Source organism: Passer montanus, unplaced genomic scaffold, assembly GCF_014805655.1.
Source record: "Passer montanus isolate IOZ18808 unplaced genomic scaffold, ASM1480565v1 scaffold79, whole genome shotgun sequence".
NCBI lineage: Eukaryota > Metazoa > Chordata > Aves > Passeriformes > Passeridae > Passer > Passer montanus.
In genome coordinates this window covers 15,022-28,298 of record NW_024373145.1, presented here as the reverse complement: position 1 = coordinate 28,298, position 13,277 = coordinate 15,022, and positions in this window count along the sequence as shown.

Below are 13,277 nucleotides of genomic sequence, written 5' to 3'. Positions count from 1 at the left end.
AAAGTGGAACAATTGCTTTAAGTGCTTTTTCATGTAACCTGGAAAGAAATATACTTTTCAAGTGCACTTAAACTCTGCCTTAGAACATCTAAACACTTTGATGAAGTAAATTCCAAACAATAAAGATACATAATGGAATGAAAATAAATATTTTGTTTCTTTCAGCTTTATGAAACATTTATCCCTGAGCAAATTCTCTGTAGTTATGACAACTCAGTAATGACATGCTCCATGACTTATAGGGTGAAAATTATACCCAAATCCTTCAAATAGTTCAAAGAGTGATTACCATCCAACTCATAATTCTTAGATCATAAGAATTCCATTTCAAAGCTGAAGAATTCCATTAATTATCCCATTGTTTTTGGTCAGCAGATTAACTCAATTTGCATCATTGTATTATCTCTGATTCTTCAAAGGAAACTGGTTAAAAACTATGCTGTGAGACTATTATTTGTTTCCCAAGATGGCAGAACAACCCTCTATCTCAGTTCCTTTATGATTACATACAGGACTTGCTGCTTTCTACTTCTGTTTGGGATTCATGCCCAAATAGAAGTAGAAAGACGAAAAGCCTCTAAATTCTTACATAATTATAACATGTGTCATAGTACATATATCAGTCTTACCATAAAAGAGGGAAAATACAAGAATGGGTTTGTGCTACAGATGAAGTGGTATTTCCCTCAAGTACTGAGATGCTATGATTATCTTAATGAATCTTTACTTGTGTTACTGGCGTTTGCAAAGTCTCGTGCTCTTTACTCCCATAATGGTATCTGGCACAGGGATGCAGTGTCCCCTGCAGAGTTCAAGAAAATGAATTATTTAAAATATAAGGAAGTAAGATTTGGGTGAATCAACAGGTGTGAAACATTTGTTAACTATAAATGAAGCAGCTAAAAATGTTAAAAAGTCAGTCCTACATAATATAACTGTGTCAGCAAAAAACCTGGTAAACTACAGTTACCATTGCAGCAAGAAATCTTTCTGCTATTATAGATAACTGTCTTTGAGAATGCCAACAAAAGGACTCCTTCAGGCCAACAGAATACCCCCTCTAAGGGCAGTATTTGGCATAGTCATTGTACTACAGCTTTCCCAAACCACTCTTGTCAAGTATAAAGCTGTTTCCCAAACAGCTTCTTGTAGCCAAGCTATCAGGATGTCATGGGATAGCAGGAAAAATCTTCCTGTGTATAATGGCTAACATAGATTAAACATGGATAGAAAAGAGCCTGTCTCTGGTTATATGTATCTATGTTCAGCCTCTCTACCGTAACTTGCTTAACAGGTGAAATACATGTGAAACAGATTCTGAACCATCAGAGCTACAGCAAAACCAGTGCTAATTTTGAATTCACTTTATATGGCAGAGTAGTGGAAGACTAAATATTATAACCAAGGAACAGGCACTTATTTTAATGAGCCAGTCTTTTGAGGAGACAGATTTTGACTCTTGCTAGTATACCAAACAGAAAAACTCTTGATGTAAGTTCTCATTAAAACATACTCATCCAAAATTAGAGTCTCTTTCTGGTGAAACCAACCATCCCAAACTCATTTAGTTAAAAAAATAGGCACGTCATTAGCTCATGCAATACCAGAGGAAACATGATTCAAGTGGGGATGAGCTGATTTTTGAGCCATTTACCCATTTTTTGTCATAATTTTTTTAAATTCTAACAGTAATGTTAGCCAATTTCTAAATAAGAGTAAATGTCTTGTTTTCAGTAGACTGAATAGTTTCCAAAAACTAGACCTTAACCTGAGCAAAATAATTTTTCGTTTTAACTGATATTTAGCTTTTTACTAGTTGTTTTAGGCTTTCTGGAGCAAAATGCAAATAGCACAATACTCAGAACTTAGAAGCAAAAGAAACACTGTAACTTTCCTGGTACTGGAAAACTTTTTCAAAATCACCTTGATTACGTTTTTAAGTTGTTTGACTGCATTTGGAAATGTTGCCCACTGATACTAAAATGCATTCATGTTTCCATCTTCAGAGGGCTTCCCTTGCTTTTGTATTACTTTTAGAGTACATTCTCTTTACTTCCCTTTACAGTCCTGCAGAATTATCCAGGACTGGCCAGGGCTAGTTTTGGCAAGAAGTGCCCACCCATTGATAAGATGGAGAAATGAACTACAGTTCCAGTGTTGACGATGCAGGATTCCCAGGCCAGACTAAAGCAGAAATAGACTGGAAAGCTTGTTTTTCATCCCAGTTTAGAAAACTCAAAGCATTTAGGTATTTTGGTGTTCATCTGACTCTAAAGCACTTCCCCAACCCAAGGTTTTGATACATGCCGTGAAGAAGTAGTTAGATGAAAAACCATTCAAAATATGTATTCAGAGTTCATTTCATAACAGTAATGTTTGGAAAGTAGAGTTCTGTCAGTGCAGAAACATGAAATAATTTTCCAGGTTTTTGTTTTCAACCCTGAATACAGTATATAGTGTGCACAGATGTGATATCAAAATGTCACAAAGATATTAAAAACAAATCTGTGAAAGATTAGTGAAGCTAAACTAGAGAAAGAAGTTGAAGCTAAAAAACAAACAAATTAGAGTAGAAAAAAGTTCTCCTTTACGAGAGCAGAAAGTGCAATTTCCCACTTCTGGACTAAGAAAAAGTAGACATTGTGCCCTTTGGAAGTCTCTAAGGCAGGTGCTGAATTTAAAGCAGAAAGAATTCAGCTGAATCATTTGATTTCTTTTACTTTAGGATGAACATGTCTTAGTAAACTGTTTTATGTGTTTGTAGTGTCTTCAGGTATGAGTTTCAACTAGAAAGTCCTGTTGGAGACAGGGACAGCCTTTGCTCTGCCCCAGAGAGAACCAGAAGGCTGACAGGCCCCAAGAAAGATCAACACTTCCTGAGATCAAAAGGCCCTGCAAAATCCTGATTTCCAGTATAATGTTCTCTGCTGCTAGAAATGGCTTTAGCAGTTTTAGAGGTCAATAAGCAGTAAACCTTAAATGGACCCAAATTCCTCTTTATGCATATCATAAATCTGATCTGATAGCAGACATCAGGAAGTAATAGGCCTCAGGAGAAGTCCCCACTGCAGCATCCATACATCTTTCTAAATTATACATTGAACTTAACCAGCCTGGAAAGGTTCATTATCTACTCAAACATAAAAAAAAAACCACGAAAAAACCTGCCAAATTAACACTGTAAAACAGCATTTACAGTCTGCATTAACTCTGTAAGTGTTCTGAAAATTCAATTTTAATTCCATCTTCTTTTTGTCCTCAGTTCTTGGGGTAGGTAAGAGACTATAGTGTCTGGATGTTGCATACTATAAACATATTCAAAAATATTAAAGAGTTAGTAGCTGAATTAAAATTTTTACACTAACTTTTCTTTTACCTGCTTTTCAGAGTAAGGAAACAGAAATATTTAGATCAGCTGGAATTATATTTGTAGTTGTAACTGTAAATTCCAGGCATCATACAAATTGTGCTGAATAGGCTTTCTATGTGGACTTGCTGCTCTGCCTTAATCTCCTTGTGGATATCCTTCTGCTGAACTTGTGACTTTAATATATTTTTTTTTTTGTATTTGGCTTGGAATGGACTCAAGTTAAATTGGATGAAGGATGTCTTAATTACCAGATCGAGTGTCCACATAGTCATGTAATATGGTTTGAATTCACATATTTAACTTGCCTATGTTAGTTTTTCCAAATGTCCCTTAATAGAGGATCTGCACCATAATTTGCAATTATCAAGAATTTTAGTAGAAGTTTAAACAATAGGAAGTATGCCATAAGCAATGAAAAAACCTTGTGAAAATTGAAATAGTCAATAAAGCATACTGCAACACAGCAGAGGACTTAAGCAGACCATCTGTATCTTTAATCAACCTTTTCTGCTTTGAAAAAGTGTCACATCTATGTTTCTGCTCTATATGTAGTTACATATTTAGTTGGGCCACATCAAGATTAAAACATTATGCTACCAAAGTCCAAAGACCAAAGCTACAGAGTTATTTTCACATGAAACCACAAAAGCACAGGCTTGCACTCCAGGAGGTGGAGAGGGTCATGACTTGGGTCACTTTTAGCCATTCCTCATTGCATTCAGTTTTTCCTGTTCATCTTAAGCCTGGTAAGAGTTTCATCAGTAAACATTTAAATTAATTTCCATGTCCACAGCTGAGACCCAGATTTCTATTTTGGCCAAATTAACTTCTGAGATACTTCTGGTTGCCTGGAAGAATTAGATCTTAAGTTTGTTTTCTTGTAATGCTTTTCAGAACACTATATTTAGATTACATTTTTCATAGATATATCTCTAGCTTAAAAATTAAATAGATTATGCTGTGACACTTCTTACTTAGGAACATCCAAGAATGTTCGATCAGCAAAGAGTTGTTCAAAATATTTAAAGCAATATGGATATTCAATAGAGAGCAATTAACCAGCTAAATATAAAATATTAAAGAATTAATCTAAACTCAGAAGTAAAAATAAATACAATTTGTGTGTCGGTGCTGCAGATAATTTGCTACCTTCTTGGTTTTCATCAAGAAAAGAAAACATATGGCCCACATTACAAAATTGTTCAGGGACATATGGTATTGCATTAAAATGGTAAAATAAGTGACACAGGGAAATCCATGATGCAATGTATCTAAATGTTTTAGAAATCCTGGTGCTCTGCAGTCAACTTTTCTTTTTACGCATGGCAGTATGTTTTGAGTTACATAAATGGCTGGATTTATTGGCAGCAGTTTTATAGTGGCTTGATCAAACCCCCGAGAGATACATTATCCTGACTGTACAGATCTTCTCTGTGCCACCATGAAGGCAAAGAGAAATACAGATCAAAAGATTTTGTCCTGAAATTTTTATAACTACAGTTTATTTGCTTCAAAATAGAGTTAAATGGATCAGGGAAATCTATTGCTTGATAGGGAGATTCCACATTTAATAAAACTTTATAAGTTTGATCCTATTTATAACCACAATGTACAAATACAATGGAATTGTAATCATCCATCCATGGTAATGTTATCATCCATCTGCCACAGTTTCTGTTTGCATGTACACAGCCTGAAAGAACAAGTCCTTATTTGTCTAGGTTTATACTTCAAAGATGCTACAAGCTATGAAAGCGTTCCTTTCTTCCCACCAGATGGGGAAGCTAATGCTCCTATCTAAGAATAAAAGGTCTTGGCTCTAAAGTAGTTTGGTAGAACCTTCCTAATTTAGAAACTTCCTCTTTTACAGATGGATGGTAAAGGTACACATTGATATAATTTTTTTTCAGTCCCTGGAAAACATTGTCATCAAATATTATGTATTGAATATCAGCAAAATTCTTATAAGGTAGAGGACCAAAACAAAACCCCTGAATATTCCATAGAGCAGAAATAATTTTTGCATCTAAGTCCTCAGATCTACTGCTTCAGTCATCTCACTTATTTCTAGAGATAGTCATTGCATTGCACCCTAAGATTCTGTTCTCATGCAGATAATCAGATAATAATGCAATCACAGAAACACAGACATTTGTGTTGGAAGGAATCTTAAAGATTATCTAGTTCCAAGCTCTGTACCATGAACAAGGACCCCTTCCACTAGAGCAGGTTTTACAAAGCCCCATCCAACCCGGCCTTGAACAACACTGCCAGGGATGGGTCATCCACAACTTCTCTGGGCAGCTTGTTCCAGTGCCTCACTGCCCTCACAGGAAAGAACATCTTCACTATATCTAATCTAAACCTACTCCCAGTTTGGTGCCATTAAATAGACCCCTTGCCCCATCAGTACATGTCCTTATAAAAAGTTCCTCTCCAATTCTCTTGCAGGCCTCATTTACACACTGGCAGGCTGCTACAAGATCTCCCTGGAGTCTTCTCTTCTCCAAACTGAACAACTCCAACACTCCAACTGGTCCACATCCTTCTTATCTTGGTGTCCCAGAGCTGGACGCAGCACTGGTGGGAGTCTCACAAGAGTGGAGTAGAGGGGGAGAATCACCTCCCTCAATCTGCTGGCCACCTTTCGAGGAGGAGATACTCCATGGTTTTGCCAGGCATCGAGTTGAGACTGACCAGCCTGTAGTTTTTTGGGTTTTCCTTATTTCCCTTTTTAAAAATGGAGGTTGTTTTCCCTTTCCAGTGGAAGTTTCACTGTACTGCCATGAATATTCAAACATGATAGATAGTGGCTTAACCACTCCATTTGCCAGATCCTTCAGAACCCACAGATGCATCTCATCGGATCCCACGGACTTGTGGACTTGTAGTTCCTTATATGTTCTTGAACCTGATTTTCTCCTACTGTGGATAGTTCTTCATTCTCCCAGTCCCTGTCTTTCTGGCTGTGACTTGGGCAGTGTGACTGGAGCATGTGCTGGGGAAAAATTAAGCAAAAATGATTAAGCACCTTAGAATTCTTCAAATCCTGGGTAATCAGGTTTCCTGTTTCCTTTCAGAGAGGTTTCATGTTTTTCAAAGTGTGAGCTGAAAATGCCTTTTACATGAGATTCATCCTGGTTAAGGCCTGAAACAATACAGACTGCTCTTATCGTTGATGGACACACCTCTAGAAATCAATTTGCTTCACCTAATATTAACCTTTAGAAATGTCTCTCATGCTTCACTATGTAGAGGGAGCAAGTATTGAACTGAAGGCCCAAGAAAAAGTGCCTGTTAGAAATAGAGAATATCAACCCTTTGGGTGTGTAGTCTGGCACACTGCTCAGCTGTGTACTTATGCATGAATCATTTTAAAGTGTGCCATTATTCTACTAATATAACACACTATAGTGTTATAATGATAATGCATTCTCTAAAACAGATTATTTCATCCACAGATGTTGTGTCACAAGCACAAGGAGAAAGATAAAAATATATATTAACCTGAAGCAGAAGACAGAGTTCTGTGCCCTGCCTCTGTATGCACACAGTTTGCCAAGTGGCTTGGCACGATTAAGAAAAAAAACCACTCCTGGAACCTTAATCCAAAAGCAGATCCAGTTCAGCAGCAGATACTAGCTTAGCTTAAAGCCACCGGATTAGAATTTGGATGGAAACTGAAACATATACCTTGGTTTGAAATAAGAGGTGATTTAGTAGCTTAGTGGAAACACACACTGGCTGCTTTAAAGGTCTTTTTGTCTACACTTTTCTTAAAGTCTCTCATGTCTAAGATATGCTGTTATTATAACAACTATATTGCCAGATGAAATAGCAACCTTTTGCATAAATGGTTACTTTTATGAATGCTTAGTTTTATGTAGTAGATTATCACAGCACAAAAACTACAGGGCATTTCAGTGATATACAATTATGTTCATGTGAAGAAATTGTCAGTGTATCAAAAGTTTCAATATTTCTTTCAGTTTTTAAGTGTGTAAAGGTCTCTTACAAGTAGCAGCTTTTATTAAAAAAATTAACCCCCCTCTGTGTTTTTTTCCTAAGAAACAATTCCAAAAAAAAGTAGGAAAAAAAAGACTTCTTCTTTTAGCTGCCTAAAAATAATGGTGTTTTCAAACTAATTCCTTTCATGTATTAGAAAGTTTTGATGGAAAAATACTCAGAGCCAACAAGGAATTCAACTTTCCCCTGTTTAGCATCTGAGTTAGCTGGATGGGAAAAAGAAAGCATGACAAAAGATCACTGATGCAATGGAGAAGTTATTGGTTGTTGCTGAACAAAAGCATTATAGGCAAGGGCGGGAGGTTGTTAGCGGGGATTTTTTTCCCTCATCTCCTCAGAACAGAAATCAACTACATGTCTAACAAGTCTGGAGGAGTCAGGCTTCTCCAAACATTTGGCTGGATCTTTCTTTATGTGTTACAAGAAAACATTGTGAATCACCATAAATGGGCCAGCCTGGCATTAGACACCTAACATTAAATTTAGGCCTGGTATGAATCTGCTCAATACCACTGGTCCATTTCATAGCTTGGTCACCTCCAGAATACTTTGGACATCTATTGTCAAATTGCTTTAATTCACTGAAGCAAGAACTGCCCTTTTCTTATTTACAGCTCGAATGACAAGATGCACAAGGCTCAGAACTGTAATTCTTGATGGTCTAAACGTGTATTTAGCTCTCTGTGGCTATGCTGTATAAGCATAAATGAAGAGCAGTGATATAATTCCCTTTTGTGTATGCTTTATAATGACCCACTGGGAAAAATGAGCTTAAGGTTAATTATACCAAACAAGGAGAATGAAAGCATAAGACACACCCTGTTCTCTGGCCAGGCTTGAAGAGACTATCACACTCACAGCTCCTGCAGCTATTTCTGTAGACATTGCATGTCAAGCGTTGGCTGTGTACAGTGTACCTTGAGATGGGAACGTTGCCTTGCCTAGATAAAAATTATTTGGAGGGATTCCTCTTACCTAACTTCTGCTACCAGAAAGTTATAGTCATCATCTAAGCTGGTCATCTGGACTCCTCCACAGTCAACAGGAAGAGATGGCTGCCTGCAGAAAATTACTCACTGCAGACACAGGCCAGGACAAATCACTCTCTGGACATAGCTGTACCCCTCCAGTGGCTGTAAACTAGTTCAACTTGCTGCCTAAATATTACATAGCTAAAATTAGGTGAGATGAATCCCACACAATGATGCTGTCAGGACTAGATTAAATTTCCTTAGGACAGGTTTGAGCAACAAAACGCCTTTGTTTTGCCATTCTTGGCAACTCTATTACGGAGCAAAACTAGTCAAAACTAAACTCCTAGAGATAATGATAGCAATGAAGACATCCTAGGCTAGATGTGAACACTGGCTGCAGATGATGTGTGGTGCCCTTGGTGCCCAGAGGGCTTATCCTCTAGTCCGTGCTGCAATCACGTCTTTGTTTTGCTGTGTAAACAAAGAGTGAGGTAAGTCTAGGTATAGAAAACCAGTGCAAGTTAGCTTTTCTGTACTGAGCCAATCAAAACCCGTCGAGCATCAAAACAGAATTAAGGTGCCAAAATTTCGATGCTTAGCACTGTGTTTATTTGTGCTCCCATGCAAGTCAGGGAGCAGCTTATTTTAGGATTTTTGCTGTTTTCTAATGCTATGCTATGTAATGTCATGCCCACCTCTTCTTCAGTCACCTCTCATGTAGGAACTACTGAACTGCAATGAATTTCAGCCTGGAAAAGTGAACTCCATGTTGTTATGCTCTGACAAATTGCACCATGCCCTCCCTGTCTTCCTGGGAAGCTGAGATCATGGGATGACAGAATAGAGAGAATAGTGGCAGGAAAAACTCAGTGCCAAATTAAGCCAGTTTCTGCTTCTGGATCTGAATTCTTAATGGAGAAGGAAAAAAAAATACTTCCTGTAGAGTCATGCCCATGTGTAATTGTGTAATTGCAATACATTTTTTGGAATTCAGTTTCATAGCGATTCACAGAGTTTGGAAAGGTTAGCTTACACGGAGAGCTGGTTTCATTCAGACACCAGAAATCCATCAGATGTGTTTTAGGAAGGATTTCCTGCTTCTACTGTTCAACATGTGCAGGACCCTGATGTGAATGTTTGTGTCACACTAGCAAATATGGTTGCTATTCAGGCAGGTCATACTTTGCTGATTTCTCCTTTTCATGAGTCAAAACAAACAAACAAAAAAACCCAGAAGTTTGCTTCAAGCTAAAAAATTCATTACTCAAGGAATTTCTGAAAAGTAAATGCCATTTAACCGACCAGGTAGAGAGCACCCTCTTTCTGCAGCAGATGAGGGAGGATTAGTGAGAGAAATATATAATATTTGCAAGTCTGGAGAATTTTATACACTGTAGCAATTTAAGATGATAAAGCCCCTAGCTGTTTGTTCTGCCACCCTACCAGGATTTATCATCCTACTGTCAAATAAGGAGTAGGAAAAACATGAAGTGGCGTCAATCTGTTCAGCCAAAAAAAGAAGCATCATTTAATAGTTTTTGGCATAAGCATGAGGTGGACAGCTGGAGGAAGAAACACTATAAAAACCTTCCAGAGAAAGGTTACCCAAGCTGATCTGTTAGCTTCCCAAGTGAAAGTCTTTCAAAACATATTTTTTCTAAGTGTTTTAAGCATAGCAATGGAAACAGGCTTCATTTGAAGTGCCTAGCATTAGGTTTTGTGATGACAAATTGGATCTTTGTGTTCATTCTTAATTTAAAAAAAAATCTGAGTAAAGCAGAGATTGCACAGAAAACCTTCAGCCCTTCTATAGGCTATGAATGCTGCACCCAGAAATATTTGACTATTAAAATAGTTTTATTATTTACAGCAAGAGATAATCATTTACAGAGAGGGATCACGTCAATATTGCACAGAGTCCTACTGGTAACATTACTGTGGCAACAGTCAATATCACCAAATAAGATGCCAAATTTTACCTATTTTATGCTGAAGACATGGTAGAGAAGAATTACATTTTATGGCATTTACCAAAGGGCATAAAATTGCAAAAACATAGACAAATCTTTTGGTGACTCTTCAGATAGAAGTTCGACTAATTATTCTTGAACAAGCAGATAGGCCTTTGGCTCTGAAGTCAAACAGTGGTTACAGAGCAAAATTAAAGAACTACAAGAAACCCAGAATTTCTAGAATGTATGCCAAGTCCACAAAGTTGACTGGGGCCAAGACTCTTTAAAGAACTTTCTTTTTAAATTTTAATGGCTATTTAATAAAGCTTTCTTGGCAGACATATCACTTTACTACAGTTCCTAAAGATTTTTGAGAAAATATTTCATTTAGCCCTTCCTATTTCTTTTTTTAAGCCACTCATGTGTGGCTCATGTGGCAACCAGCTTGATTTAGAAGAGTAAGGCTTGATGTCCATGGATAAGCTCAAACACTCCTTAATTGCAGGCCAGATGCTACTGATGTTTCCAGGCTGCTCAAACCCACTTGCAACTCAGGTCTGTTTGTTCCAGCATATTCTTCAGCTGAAAAGTCAACTGAAAGGTAAGGTAGTAAAAGAGGAAAAACTGGAAGGACACATCAGATCTGGCTACAAACAATGCACTAAACTCTGGAAATAAAAACAAAAATATCAAGACAATCTACACTAAATACATTACTTAGATGATGAATAGAGATATATTAAGGTGTAGACTGATATCAGCTGAGAATCTGGCCCTCTGCAATGTTTGTACACATAAAAGGTTATGAGTAGGCTGTCAAATTGTCATATAATCTTGTGCTAGTTATGGACCTGCTGTTCCTGGGCAAACCAGCTGCTGCCATTCACCTCACACATTTTCACAAGAGCCATTCAGAAAAACATCTTCACTTTCTTGGGACATGACTCACCCAGACTCACATGTGCCAGAGAAGCTGGACCACCAAGTCACAAGAGAAACTCTTGCACCAGTCTTCCTACCCAGGGAGAAATGCCCTCAGGAGCTGTGCTTTGAGAAATTTTGCAGATGCTCCTCTTTAGGTGATGTAATTCTGCCCTGCCCCTCATTTGGGGCTATGTTGTTAAAGCAATAACTTATCCTTAATTGTCTTGGGTGAACTTGTCAACACCAGACTTTTTTTGCTTCTTGTGTGCTTAGCAGATGCTCCTCTCCTTCTGTAACAGCATGAAAATATTATTAGGAGGAGCATGCACAGACATATGCTCAGAAGTTATCTCAATAGTTCCTTATATTTTCCACTCATCTCAGACTTTTAAACCTTTATTTGTACAGTCAGTTATGCTGAATTGCTAGAAAAAAAATCATATATATTACAAAGAGCTCTCTAATAGCAAGACATACTTTTCCTCAGGCAATTACTTTTGTCACAAATGTCAGCATGAATAGTTTTTGGTATCACAGTCCTTTTAATTATTGAATCATCTACACCTCTCCAGCTGCATTCCAAATTGTCATCCTTCTTTTCAGAGAAAAGAATAATTTCCTAAATATAAGAGCACAGATATTTATTGTTGCCAGGGTTTTTTTTCACAACACTATATCTCCTCTTTCCAAACAGTTTGAAAAATATTTAAGCCAGGGAGTAAGAATATATTTTTTAGATTAACTACTTCCTAAGGAAAAAACTGATCTAAGTTAGTGCAGCAGGTTTAATTTCATCAGAAGAAGAGTGGTTTTAATGAGATTTCCCCAAATAATTCTAACCAAGACCTTAAAGAGGCCTTAATTTTTATGAGCCTCAATTAATTGGCCAGTGTTGTGGCCAGGCTACAAAATAAAAATTAAAGCAGAAATTTCTCTAAGCACTCCCATAAGCCTTATGGTCATAGGCAATAAGGTCTCAGAAACAGCCCCTGATACTTGTAATGTTTCAAGCATTCACTACAGACAGCTGTTAATTGATATTTAAGAGAATTTTAATTATGTACCAATGCATGGGCTAAACAAGCCAAAGGGGATGGGAAAATTACCAGCTGAAAACTAATTAGTAACCAGAACTAATTTTTCACTTTTTAGTATTGCAAATCTGCTGGATGCTGAGGAATTCAAGATCCTTTCTAAAATCAGATATTTTAAATATCTAAAATATCTTACCGTGTTATCTTTCTGTATAAGCCTAAACATTTTCTAATACCTATAGGAAATAATGAAGTGAGAGATTTGGTTTTTTGTTTGGTTTTGTCTTTATAACTATTGTCTTACTGTGTTAGCAAATTAGAATATTCTTTGGCTGGCTTTGGTATGGTTTTCCCTCTCAGAGCACTGCTTAAAGGAACACGTAGACATCTCTCACTTCTTTGTGACCAGCACTGTCCCAACGCCCACCATTGAAGCCAAGACAATGAGTTAGGCACAAACTTAGCAAGAAAATTTTTTCCATCTGGGATGTGTCCATGACATTGATTCATTAGTCAGAGATAAAGCTATAGTGATTTACAGGACAAGACAATCGCATTTCTTTCATATGCCCATAAAGCACAGAGTTTGGTATTGAGCTATCTAAATCCATATCTAGAAATAGACAGAAATAGAGATGTAAAAAATGGCATTTTTCTATCCATGGTCTTATCAAATATGTCAATTATAGCTTACCTAAATCTTAAGGGCATGGATCTATTTTTGGATATGTCTTCCTTTCATCCCTGCTCTTGATATTTTGTTTCAATTTTTACATTTCATCTTCTATTAAAACACAACATTGGAAATTAAATTAAGGGAGGGGAAATTATATTACACAAAAGGAAATTAAATTAAGCAAGATTGTTACAAGGCTGTGAAAGGTTTGACTGAAACCAGCCTTCCGAAATTAATGTCTTCAGACATCTCCTGGCACAAGGATAGCTCTCAAGCAGCCACCATGATGTTCAGGAGAGGCTGTTCTTTCTCTGGTAACCA